Source organism: Anoplopoma fimbria, chromosome 9 (assembly GCF_027596085.1).
Source record: "Anoplopoma fimbria isolate UVic2021 breed Golden Eagle Sablefish chromosome 9, Afim_UVic_2022, whole genome shotgun sequence".
Classification (NCBI taxonomy): domain Eukaryota; kingdom Metazoa; phylum Chordata; class Actinopteri; order Perciformes; family Anoplopomatidae; genus Anoplopoma; species Anoplopoma fimbria.
The window spans coordinates 15,839,581-15,852,458 of record NC_072457.1 but is presented as its reverse complement, the minus strand read 5'-3'; positions in this window follow the sequence as shown (position 1 = coordinate 15,852,458).

Genomic DNA, 12,878 nt, shown 5'->3' with positions numbered 1-12,878 from the left:
AGTCTGCCAGGTGCACTGTATTTGACGGAAAGGTGGCTGGCAGTGAATCGGTAGATATACAGTAAATATAAGAGGTGGGTTGACAAAGAAGGTACCAGATGAAAATCTGAATGTCGGCCCAGCTTTAGGACGATCGCGCCAGAGACAACACATTGTTGCTTCAGTCTTTTCATGGGATTTGCAGACAAAAAAAAAAATCTACAGTAACATTGGCCTTGGTTGAGGTAGCTTGAATTGTTTCAGATTTTTTCATGAATGCTCCACATTTTCTGCTTTTGCCTACCTGGTTTGCTAGATAACTGCAGGTGCCATGAATCCATTAGTAATTGAGGTGAGGTGACCTTGCTATTCCATAAGCAAATTAATTAATGTACCAATAAGGATATTATCAATGTGGTGTTGCACGGTATCCATGGCAGCAAGCGCTAACATGAAAGCAATGCAGGTGATTGAAGAAGTTGGTATATTGACCTATGCTATGTTATTACATCTTTCATATGAACACACACACGACACACACACAAACACACACCATAAGTTCGGGTTTAGATGTAAAAAGAAAACAGACAAGTAGATTCAGCGATTAAAATAAAACATGCTGTACATGAAATGTTCAGAAACGAGAGAGGGAGATGAAGAGAAAGAGAACAGGCAGGAAATAAAGAGGGGAAAAACAAGAGAGAGAGAGAGAACTGAAAATGTGTTATGAAAGAATGTTCTTAATGTGGCGGCGAGTTTGGAGAGAGAAAGAAATTATTGATCAGGAATTCAAACTTCCTGCGGAACGCATTATTGCTAAAAGCATCAGTAGGTGAGTGTGAGTGTGTTCAGGTATAAGGCAGAACCAACAGAAGCTGTGTGTCATCAGAATGGGCAGAGAGAAAACTACTAAAAACTCTCCACATCTTCCGTAATTAGATTCGACGGGGATTCCATTAGAGCTGCATTGGTAGGATTGCATATTTTTAGTGGTGTGAGCGTGTATAAACTTGTTTACTTTTCCTCTGTTCAACCTGTGTGTGTGTGTGAGTTGGGCTATGTGTGGGTGTGTGATACATCAGGTGGATTTGTGAGGTGTAGTCCAGAATAGTAAAAGGAAGCTTAGAGCTTCCTCATCATCGTCATCATCCTGAGCAGCGGTGTTTGTGTGTGTGTGTGTGTGTGTGTACGGAATACTGCATTTTTTTCGTAATCAAATTGAAAGGGAGAGAGTGAGATTAAGGATGAAAAGGAGGGTAAAGATAGTCTTCCTGACTGAACCTCGGCTAAGCTTCATTTAATCAACGTGATCTCGTCTCTAATTGTCATATTTTGCCACTTGGGCAGAAGCCTTTTGCGTAGAGAGTGCTTGACACCTCCTCAAATGTAGCACAGGCCTTTCACGTAATAGTTTGCACCTGTTTTTGTGGAGATCCGTGGCAAAGAGTGTTTTCAGCGTACCAAAGTAAATCATTTTGACATAATTGTTTTTTAATACCTGAACGTGATGTGCTAGTCACCAAATCCAACCCCATATTTTCTTAATAACCATCGTGCTGCCTTGAACATAGCACTGTCTTGAAAGCGAGTGAGTGAGTAACAATGTTAACCCATCTTATACAGACATGAAAATATTTGAATCATGTGTAATAAGTAACCCTTTGAAATGAGGATGATAGTATGGGCTCTGATGATTTTCTCGGACTCAAAAACTCTCCATACATCTTTCCTGGGACTCAGTAATAGATACAAGTCTATAGGAAAGACAGTTTTTAAATGATGTGACTGTGAATAATTTTGTAGATAAGTTTACCTTGTAATTAATCCTTGATCCATTGTACAAACCAAAAGTCAAAGATGTATTGGTCACATGAGTTCCATACTTAAGTAACACCACTTCTTCACTTATTTTAACCCAAAATGTTGACTTATTTGTATCTTCACATCGGTACTTAAGTAGCTTCACTACTGTAGTTATTTTAACCCAAACTGATCACTTGTGTTGCTTGACATTTGTAGGAACATTTTCGTATGACATCAAACCGTTCTGCGAGGATAGTCACGCTTGACAGTCGAATTAGGTAAATACTTATATTGGTTGTTTTAGACCCTTGAGAGTCAGCCCGCAACCGCAGTTAAGGGCTGCAGACACATTCCGGTGGCTCAGAACTGGCCCTTCAACGCCGATGAGTGGATTTTGATTAAACCTTCTCAGAGACTCTCCCCCCTGACCAGATGGCACTGTACTTAAGCCAGTAAAGGTGACAATTTTGACGGTTAACAGACCAAAGAGAAAGATATCAAGACAAGATGACGAAGTTAACAACAGGATTTGAATACACCTAAGGCTTAACTGAGGTTTTTCTTGACACATCCAGTGTGGGGCGACAGAGGAGCTCTAAGCGAGTTTCCCAGTCGCCATAAACAGTAGAACAAGTGAGGCTGCAGCCTAGTTAGTCCCATGCTATTTTTCAGAATTTTGCATGCATTACGTGTCCCTACGCTTATTAAAGAAGGCCTTGGCCGACGAAACGGCTACTGCGTGACCTGTAGACCGATGTCAACTCGCCCTGAGAGCCGATTAAATACGTCTGCGTGTTCCAAAGATTTATTCCGCCTTAGATTCTCTTTGTTAACGGATTTGACTAGCTACCTTTCCCGTTAGCACTGCCCGCTGTGGTAGATTGAGGTTAAATCTTTGCATTGATTGTTGTAAGAAAACACACAACCTATACACCCTGTGGGTGTACATAAGCAAAATAATAATTGTTCTTGGCATTTTTGTTGTCCCGGAAAGGACCTGAACTCGAAAATATTGTGTGCTAAAATACCCTCTTGCTGACTACTCATAGTTTTGCATTGGTCTGTCATTAATTCCCATTTACACTACATTTACTCTACTTTAAAGTGTCAACACTATTTTTTAACTTAATAGGATCTCATAACATGCTCTTGCTTGTTACAGTATATTCATTTTGTGCTTGGCTTCATCTTGATTATGAACTATAATAATAACATTAAAACAAACTTCTCCATCCCCAAGTTCCATCAGATTATTGCTATTAAACTTAGTGAAACATTATTAATCAAACCGTTGACTAAACCACCTGCATAAAAGTCAGACCCTGACGACCCAAACAGGTCGGCATCAGCCTCATCTGATGCTTCAGATCATGATGCCCCCTTTGATAACTTGGCAATTGCAGTGGGAGACTTGATTGAAGATGTGCTACCTGGCTGTACAACTAAAACCAGAGTACTCCCACCTCAGAGCTTAAAACAATAATGGAATATTTGCCGAGGCCCAATCTAAATCACTTAAGGGCGAAGCTCTGACCAAAATGTTGGCCAGGCTGACTGTGGTGTTGTTGGCACGGCTCAAACATGCTCATCATCTGCTAGAACTGGCAGCAGGTAAGTTGAAGTCCGTCACACCAAAAGTCACACAGCTACAAGAAGGAAATAAATCCCTTCAACTTCAGCTTTAAGTAAGCAAACAAGGTACAGCTCAAGCTGAAACATGCATTAATGAGCTAACGGCTCAACTTATTGCACCAGATGAAGAAAAGGCGGAGCTAGAAAGTAGAATCCAAAACCTAGAACTGTCCCTCAAAAGACGCAACCAGCAACTCGATGTGGTAACTGATACCCGCAATAGGACCAATGGTTTATTCTGTAAGTTGGTCGAGGACATAGACGATTTGAAATCTCAAAACAGGGCGTATGACCTACATATGGAAGCTGCAAGGCATATAAAGCAGATGCACGAACAATAAGTGGAAACCACAGGCAAGCTAGAGGATTCCCGACAGCAACAAGAGGGTAAAGAAGAAGAACTGGAATACCCAACACCCAAAAATGATACTTCAACGAAATTCTCCAACCAGAATGGAGAGACAATACACACAAGGGAAGTTCAAGGAGCTTTCCTCAACAACTTGGGTAGACACCCACTGTAGACCTCTTCGGGGCCCATGGTTCACAGGGTCCCTCATACAAAGACCTAAATAGGGTTGCTCGTAACATACTGCGCTTCAAACCTAGTCCTTCTGGTTCTTGCGACACCAGTACATACTTATAAGACACTGACTTTTATTTGCGGATTTTTCCAAACGCTTCGGTTGAAGATAGGATATACTTAATCAAAGTAACCTCCAGTCATGACGATAGCAAGTTTATGAGTGCAAGCCTGACCACGTCCGTCGCCACTATGAATAGCTATGCCAGGCATTTGAGAAATAATTCTCAGACCACTTGACGCAGACTGGCTTGGCAGCCACTATTGCGGTCAGGCAGGGAAAACAGGAGTTTCCCCAACAGTATTACCATTGCCTTCTGCAAGCCTATTTTGGTTCTCGAAATGCACTTGGGCTAGAGGAAGAATTGAAGTTCAAATCCTTCTTTGTCCAGATCCTCCATCCTGCTACAAGTGGTCAATTAGATGTCATGACAAACCCCCACACATAAACCATCCACCAGTTATTCAACCTGGCCTGCCTGGTAATTGCAAAACAAAGACAATCCCTCAGGCAGACAGAGCTCAATACCATCTTGACTCTCAACACCAATTCCTTTCCAATGGAACTGGAAGGGGCTCAAAATGATAGGTCTTAGGACCCAGTCTTTTCTGTACAAATCGACTCTAAACACAGACCTCTTAACTAGGATTAGTCGATCATCCACAGTGAACCACCCTTCCAGCTATTTGTATGCAACTTTAAGGAGAAGGGGGTCGCATGAAAATTCTACCTGTGGATGACTCTTGAAGACACCGCTGCAGACATCACCCTGATGCCATCAGAACTTCTCAACAAGCTGCAAATGGTAGCTTACCGGTCAAACAAGTACTTGAAACTCCAGTCATGTTCAATGGGTGTCCAACCATAAGCACCAACAAAGTTGAAAGCAATGTTCTAAATTGCTGCAGTGTCTAACAATATAGAACATTGCCATCCACCAATAATATAACCCAGATGTCCTATTCCATCATCATCACAAGAGTGCGACACTGCATAGGTGATGCAGTGCCTGGTCTATGGTGAGTCAAACATGTTACCCCCCTGGAAACAATACATTCACAGGGAACAAACAGGAATGACCTCAAGTCAAACTTGCAGCACATAGAGCCAGGCTCTTTAGGTAGGCCATATTTTCGAATTCCCAGCACCACCCCAGGACAAAGTCGACATTTTGATCTCCACTACTTTTTAGGCTCTACAAATTGCACGTTCACCATTAAGTGGTGTGTTCCATCCACTGCACTGGCTGTGTAATGAACATGCCTGTTAGGCTTCTTTGGACATTAAGGCATTAACGTTCAAGTGCAATCACTCATACTGTAATGGAATCATCCATTAGTGTGTTGTGAAGTTTTTGTCATGGGTGTTATGTATACTGACAGTGTTCAAAATTGGGCAATTACATTCCCACCTCTAACAACCAACTGGGAAACAACAATATTGCCTTTAATTTAGCAACTCAGTTTCACTGTTTGAAATAAACGTTGATAAATGCAGGGTATGTAAATACACTATATCCATTCTTTGATATTATACTGTCTATTTGTAGTGACAGTATGTGTCAATTATGTTTCAAACTAACATAATGCTTGCAAGAACGTCATCAACAGGATATCTAGTTTAGCAAATCAGGCTTTTTTCATACACTGCTAATACTTCTAGCTATGAAAAGTAATGCAGCATAGTTCTTATACAACCCACGTATTTATGAGCAAGGACAGGTGCTGTCATATAAAGAGAGACAAAGTCAGTGTGTGGCAGGGTGTACAGTGGGTCCAGAAAACAAAGGATTTTAACCCAGAAGACTGCTGTTACCCATGTAAAACCATAAGCCAATATTGACTTATTTGTCCAAACTTACTTAATATACTAAAGTAACCTCACTCCGGTAGTTATTTTAACCCAAAACATGATCTTTTCCTAAACCAAACCAAGTAGTTGTGTTGCCTGAACACTGCAAGGGCTTGCAGAGACACACTGATCACTTGTGTTGCTGGACATTTGTAGGAAAATGCACAAAATTACCAAAATCATTATCATAAGATATTATACGAACTGTTGTATGAGGTTGTCAAATGTAGCACCCTTTTTTTGTGTTTGAAAATGGATGCTGTCCAAATTATGAAAAGATGTTCAAAAGGGTGCTCCAGTTGTAGTATTGGACTTTTTCTAAAGTTGACTACAAAAGAATGTAAGAATGATGCAGCAAATGCTGAGATATCCTTCATTTCCAAGTATGGATCGAGCCCAAAAAATATTGAACTTTTTCTTAAGTGTTCTCAATCCCAACTCCTCACATAGATGCCTGGTCAGGGCCCCATTTTTAATGCACATGGTACCCCTTGGCTTCACTAGGGTTTCAGAAAATTTCTTGGTTAGGTTCAGTAAAAGATTTTTTCATAAATATTTATTACCTAGGCCAGTAAAATAGGCTTGACGTGAAGTAAGTTAAGTACTTTACATAATACACTTACTTCAAATAAGTCAACATGGACTTGAACACGTGACACAAACAGCCGTCTCCTCGGCGAAAGGCCAATGTTTTTTGACCCATTCATGCACCCACCTCCTCCCTCTGCGGACTTTGTCGCTCTTTATCCAATGTCACGTGACCTTGTGTGCAATGCTGTTAGTATCTAATAATGATGCGGATGTCTTTTGCATCGTTAGCTACTTGAAAGCCTGGTGCATCTCATACAGAATCTCAAGGGTGCCTTGTGCATCGATATCAGTCGCCGAGGGACGTGATAAAATGTCTGTGATAAAATGTCTGTGATAAAATGTCTGTGATAAAATGTCTGTGATAAAATGTCTGTGATAAAATGTCTGTGATAAAATGTCTGTGATAAAATGTCTGTGATTGTCACCCTGGAAACGAGACCGGCCTGGAACCTTAAATGCATATACAGTACTTACAGTCATTCATTAGATCGTCCCTGCCGGGAAATGTCCTTCTCTTTGGAACTTCATGCAGCCAGAATGTAACACCAGCTTTCTGTTATAAATGTATCTCTTCAAACAAAAGCGGAGAAAACACTACTGATGTCACTTGAGTTATTCTCTCAGATTTAAAAAAAGCTTCAACAAAACCACTTCTTCAGTGGTTTTGTTGAAGCTTTTTTATACAGCTGTTCTCATGGACTAGTAAACCAATTCCTAAGAGTAAAACATTTGTGGAGTGCCCCTTTAAGCTTACAGCTTACTGACCAATACTGCCACTGTGTGACAGCAGCTAATAACAACACTATAATTCCATTTTCATAGCTATAATAATATTTGTTGCTTTCATCACTGCTCCTGAAGTTGGTCAATGAAAAGCTGTAAAATTCAGACATAATGAAATGTGGCATCGTTAAAACAGCACAGAAGCCAGTCAAACAGCATGCTGATGTGTATAGCAATAGAACTGTGAAACAGCAAAGCTTGTGCTTTGCTTTAAACATTACTTCCCATTCTCACAAGCACACAAGCACACACACACACAGAAACACACAGGCAGTCAGACTAATGTGTGTGACCTATGGTGCTAGCTTACGGCACTGGGAACATTAGTGGTTCAGATTGAAACAAATGAAGACAGCTCTTCACTTAGTCACAGTCAGATGGAGCCAGGCAATAATAACACAAAGAGGGAGTGTGTGAGTGCGTGTGTGTGTGTGTTAGTGTGTGTGGCAATACATATCCACATTTTTGTGTATGCAGGTATAGCATTTGCACGAGCAAACAGTTCCTTTCTAATATACAGCATGTGTGTGTGTTTTTTTTATATGTAAATGTGCATATTACTTAATAGTGTGCCTTTTGGTTTGTGTGTACAAGTGTTTATATTTTTGTGTGCGCGTGCGTGCATCTGTTGGTATGCGATGCATGGTTGTCTAAAGTGTGCACGCTGTGTGCATGCAAACGTGCATGTTTATGCATGTAAGGTGTGTGTGTGTGTGTGTGTGTGTGTGTGTGTGTGTGTGTGTGTGTGTGTGTGTGTGTGTGTGTGTGTGTGTGTGTGTGTGTGTGTGTGTGTGTGTGTGTGTGCATCTTGAGGTAAGAGCCGGCGAAGAATATATTGGGGTGGAGATGATGATGATGAGAACCTTCAGGGCTTTTCTGATGAGAGCCATGTGAATTAAAAACTGACAATACAAGTCTTACCCAAGACAAATGCCTTCTCTACAACACTCATTATGTGGATTACTGGCACACACATGTCTGTGTGTGTGTGCGTGCACACACATGCATGCTGCTAAGTGCTTTGCTGTTATTAAAATAATGCTATTAGTTGTGATCTATGATGTATTGGTGATTAAGTTTTACAGTGAGCTTTTCAAAACCATTTCTCTGGCCACCAAACAGATCAGCAGGCACCATTCAGAGTCTGAATCACAGTCACACTGTAGCTGTCCCCCTGTCATTCGGACATGCTCTTCATTATAAATCTCATGTTTGATCAAGCCCCCACTTAACTTTTCTGTCAAAATAACGAAGGCAATCGGTCCAACAATTGAATGCTGTTGACATAAAGGCTGCAGCTAGGTTAATTTAAAGCTTAGATAAACAGACACTAAATGTGCCTCCTTAAGCCTCTTTTAAGAGCACTGTAATAAACGTTTAACATTTTCTATACACAAAGAAAACAACATGTTCTAAATAAACCACAATTGGCAGTCTTCTCATGTCGGCTCGGTCTATAAAAGGTTTAAACTGCTCACAGTATTTAATATGGAATTAAAAGCTAGTAGTCAGTAGTAGTAAAAGTAGTCACAAGCTGGGCTTGTCTGCCATCAGACTGTATAAAATAAGCAGCAGAATGCAATATGACTTATAATAATGATGACCTTGATGAAAAACTGTATTCGGGAATGCAAATGAATTCTGTTTTGATACAGGTGTGCTCTTTGTAAGCAGAGTAGTAATCAGCATACTTCCTCAACATTCTACTATGGTGGTCAAATTAAGACAGAAGGCAGCCTATAATAGTGAGTGGTTGTAGTAGTAGTAGTATCAATTCTGGCAATTGTTGTGCATTCTGGCCAGTAGTTGTTTTGGACCAAAGGGCTGACGGACATGCATGCTATTGTCAATGACTCTCATATTAGTCTCTGAGTAGTAAACATTGGATAATAGCAGCAGAATGGGCTGTAGTGGCACAGGCTCAATACGCCTGCAGCCATGTGTCCTGCTGGAGAACTGCTGAGCTGGGCATTGAACCTGCTAAGGGCTCAGTGCGAGCTGCTCCGGGTAAGGAGCTAAATGCCTAAAATGTCAAATGCAAAAAGTCACATCAATAAAGTCTGGCTGGCAGGTCAAGAAAACACATACCAACAACAACATAAGAGCAAATACGAGTTGGGTTTCCCTAACTACGCTCGCACTTACAGCACACAACACCAACCAGACTGCAAAAATCACATGGATCTACCTAGGACATACTGTCATGGTGTTTTACCCTAAGCTGTTTCTAATCACGGAAAAGCACCACTAAAAACAAGCTGAAATACGTTTGATAAACAAGCTGCAAATGAGAGGCGCTATAACCAATTAGGCTTGTTATGAATCAATGCGGGTAACCTTGGTGAGGAAACCTGCTACACACTCTCCAGTAGTGAGGAATCTTCATCTGCACTCCTGAGCTTAACTCTTCCAAATTAGGACAAATCAATCTTTCTTTTTTTAACTGTTCAAATTTAAATGAAATGCTGAATGCTTAATGTTTTTCAGAATATATATATATATATAGGTTGCAATGTTAATACAACCAATCATCCACACTGTTAAACATTTTTACCTGTGATGTTGCATGGTGTTTCTCATGTAATTGAGGCAGCACAATTCCCCTGAGTCCATTAGTGCTGTTTTTACGCCTCGTGTGGACGGACCACGCACATGCCTCCCTTCCTCATCCCTCTGTGTGTGAGCATGTACACGTACCTCAAAGTCATGTTTGCTGGCCCTCTACCCATAAACAGCGGTTTTTGATGCAGATTGCTCCGGGCATTCACACCGCCTGATGCAAGCTCTGGAGGCCTCAACTCAGCCTTTTCGGCCCGTATCCCGGCATGGGTTGCATCTGAGAACGCTAAGACTCAGCCAGACATTTCTCCATTATCGGCTGAGATGATCTGGCATAACGCTGCAACACCTGTCTTTCTGTAAAATTAAAGGCATTCTTTTTTAAGGATTCTGTTAATTTATAGTGTTGTTGTTTTTTATTCATATTTCTTATTGAATAAGAAGCATATTCGAAATGTTTGGCGTGTGTGTTGTATGTATGTGTTTTTCTGCACCTGTTGTCAGTTCTATTGCTATTTCACTAAGCAGTTTTTGATATCAACATTGAATCAAGATGCTCCCTGTTATATGACAAGCTGCCAAGATTTCTTATGGCTATCCAAACTGCTCACCAACCTATGAATATAAAATTATGATGTATATACTGATGTAACTTAGCACCCTTTAGAGTCTATATGAGATGCACCTTGCTTTCAATTAACCACAATGTAAACCCTTCCGCTTCCTTATTAGACAGACAGTGTAACTGATGTAGTATAAAGACAAAGGACTGTTGGGCTGGGAGGTTAGATGGGTCAAACAAACACGGGACTCTTACCCAGGAGACCACTCTTCCTGTCACATGTGAAACCAAGTTAACTTTTGACTTATTTCAACTTTGCTTTGTTAAGTAACATCCTTACTTTACTAGGTAAACTCTAAAGAGTTATCATTTTGATAATTAACAGAGCGTCAAGGCCAAACAGTGTTTTTATCCAAGAGTTATTATCCCATTTTATATCAAAATATGACGGAAATGTTTTTTTAGATGTTTATAATATACATTGTCAGACATTTCTCACAATGTAATGGATACTCTGAAATCTAACAACCTATTCCATAGGTACATATCAGCCTACAGATGCGAGAGCGCCATTTCAATTCTTTTAGACTAAAGTGCAGCGTTTGACACAGTAAATCATGCCATTTTAATCACCTGTTTCATAACCTGTGTTGGCATCATGGACACTGCAATAGTTGGTTTTATTCTTAACTTTTAGATAGAACCTATTCAGTCACCATAGGTAACTACTCATCCTCTATAACTCACATTACCTGTGGTGTACTGCAAATTTAAATTTTAGATTTTTTTTTTCATATACACGTAAATATTTGGTAAAATCATCAGACGACAAAGACGACACACAGATATACCTTCCCCTGAGACATGATGACCCAAGCAGCCTAGTTGCTATTTTAGACAACTGTCTTGGTGATATCAATTATTGGTTGGCACAAAATTTTCTTCAATTTAATAATTCCAAATCAAAAATCATATTGTTATGTCCCCCTAAACCCTTAATCTGTCCCATTGAAAGTGCCCTTGGTCCTCATTCATCTTCCCTAGACTTGACTACTTCATCTCCTTCTCCTTTCTAGCATTAACCCAAAGTCACTCTCCCATTCCAACTGGTTCTGAATGCAGGCTTGCAGAATAAGTAATCTCTTTTAAATAACTTACAACCCATTTTCACAGACTGGCTTTTATGTGATGTCGTCTTTTTACGGCTTTCATTTGCTTTTATTCTTTTGAATTTGTTTTTGGTTTTATTGTATTTTGTCTTTAATAGTATGTATTGTATTGATTGTTTTATCAGTGTTAAATTTCACCACATAGTTTTGTCTTGCTTTGTTTGCAAGATCCCATTTGAACACATCACAATAACGTTATAATTTACCTTTGCCCAATACTCAGTTTAACTGAATGGAACCTCTGTATGTTAGCTGTTAGCTCCAGTGCTGCCAACATAACTAACTCTCCCACTGCTGACTTCAATGCGGATTTGTTGTTTATCAGCGATCGGTTACTAGAAAGCATTCATGGTGGTCTCCTGATCGCATATTTTTTCTGAATATGGCAGATAAGGATCGGCAGTAAAACACAATTTTAACACTATGATGGTTAAAAAGGTGAAATTAATCCGTGGCTTACATGCTTGCCAAACCGTGAAAGGTGATCTGCACAGATCCGTTATACCACTAGTCTATTCACAGACAAATGAAACACTGTAAATCTGTCCACTCCAACTAATTAAAGTGGAAACCGCTTAAAGTGATCACTGTCACAGTGATAAAGTGCTTATGTTGATCAACTAGAACTATTGCCTTGTGGTTGTATGCCATAGAGGTCATCATTAGAAAAACAATTCAATAATCAGCTCTTGCAGGTTCTTCTTTTATGAAAAAATCACATCAGGTTATTTTTTTACAGTTAAAGTAAGACAAAGCTAAGGCATTCAATACTATTGTCTTGAACAGCATTAATGAGGTGTAGCCCTGGTAAAAAAGTTAGGGATTAAAAAAAGTTCCTAATAGTTCCTAACAAAGTTTAAATAAAATAACTCAGGAAAGCAATTAAAACTGAAAATAATTTAGTTGTTGATTAAGCTGTTGAGGTTTAGCCAAAGTTTGTCGGTCGCTGGAACAAGAGGACGTCATTGTCGACCAGAACGGACAGTTTTCCTTTCCTGACGAGTGACCAGCCGTCACCTCCACTGTTGTCTGTTTTTTCTTCTGTTTCTACAAGACTTTCGCCGAACTGTGAGTTTGACTTTCTGTGTCTGTGCTCTGCTGAGGGCAAGGACTCGTAAGACATCAACGCACCCGAGCGACGCACAGGCCTGCAACGTTGTTATTTTGTTTGTGTGAGTGCGAGTGTGTGTGGGCTCACGTGGTTAAGAGTCAAGTAAAGTATTAATCTGTTATACTAAAATAAAAAAGGGTCTAGAAATAGGGATTTTGCCTGCATTAGACATTAGGGAATGCAGCCCAACTTGTGGCTGTACTCTCACATGGATAGGGGATACATCAGTTATCATGCCCTGTGGCCTACAATGG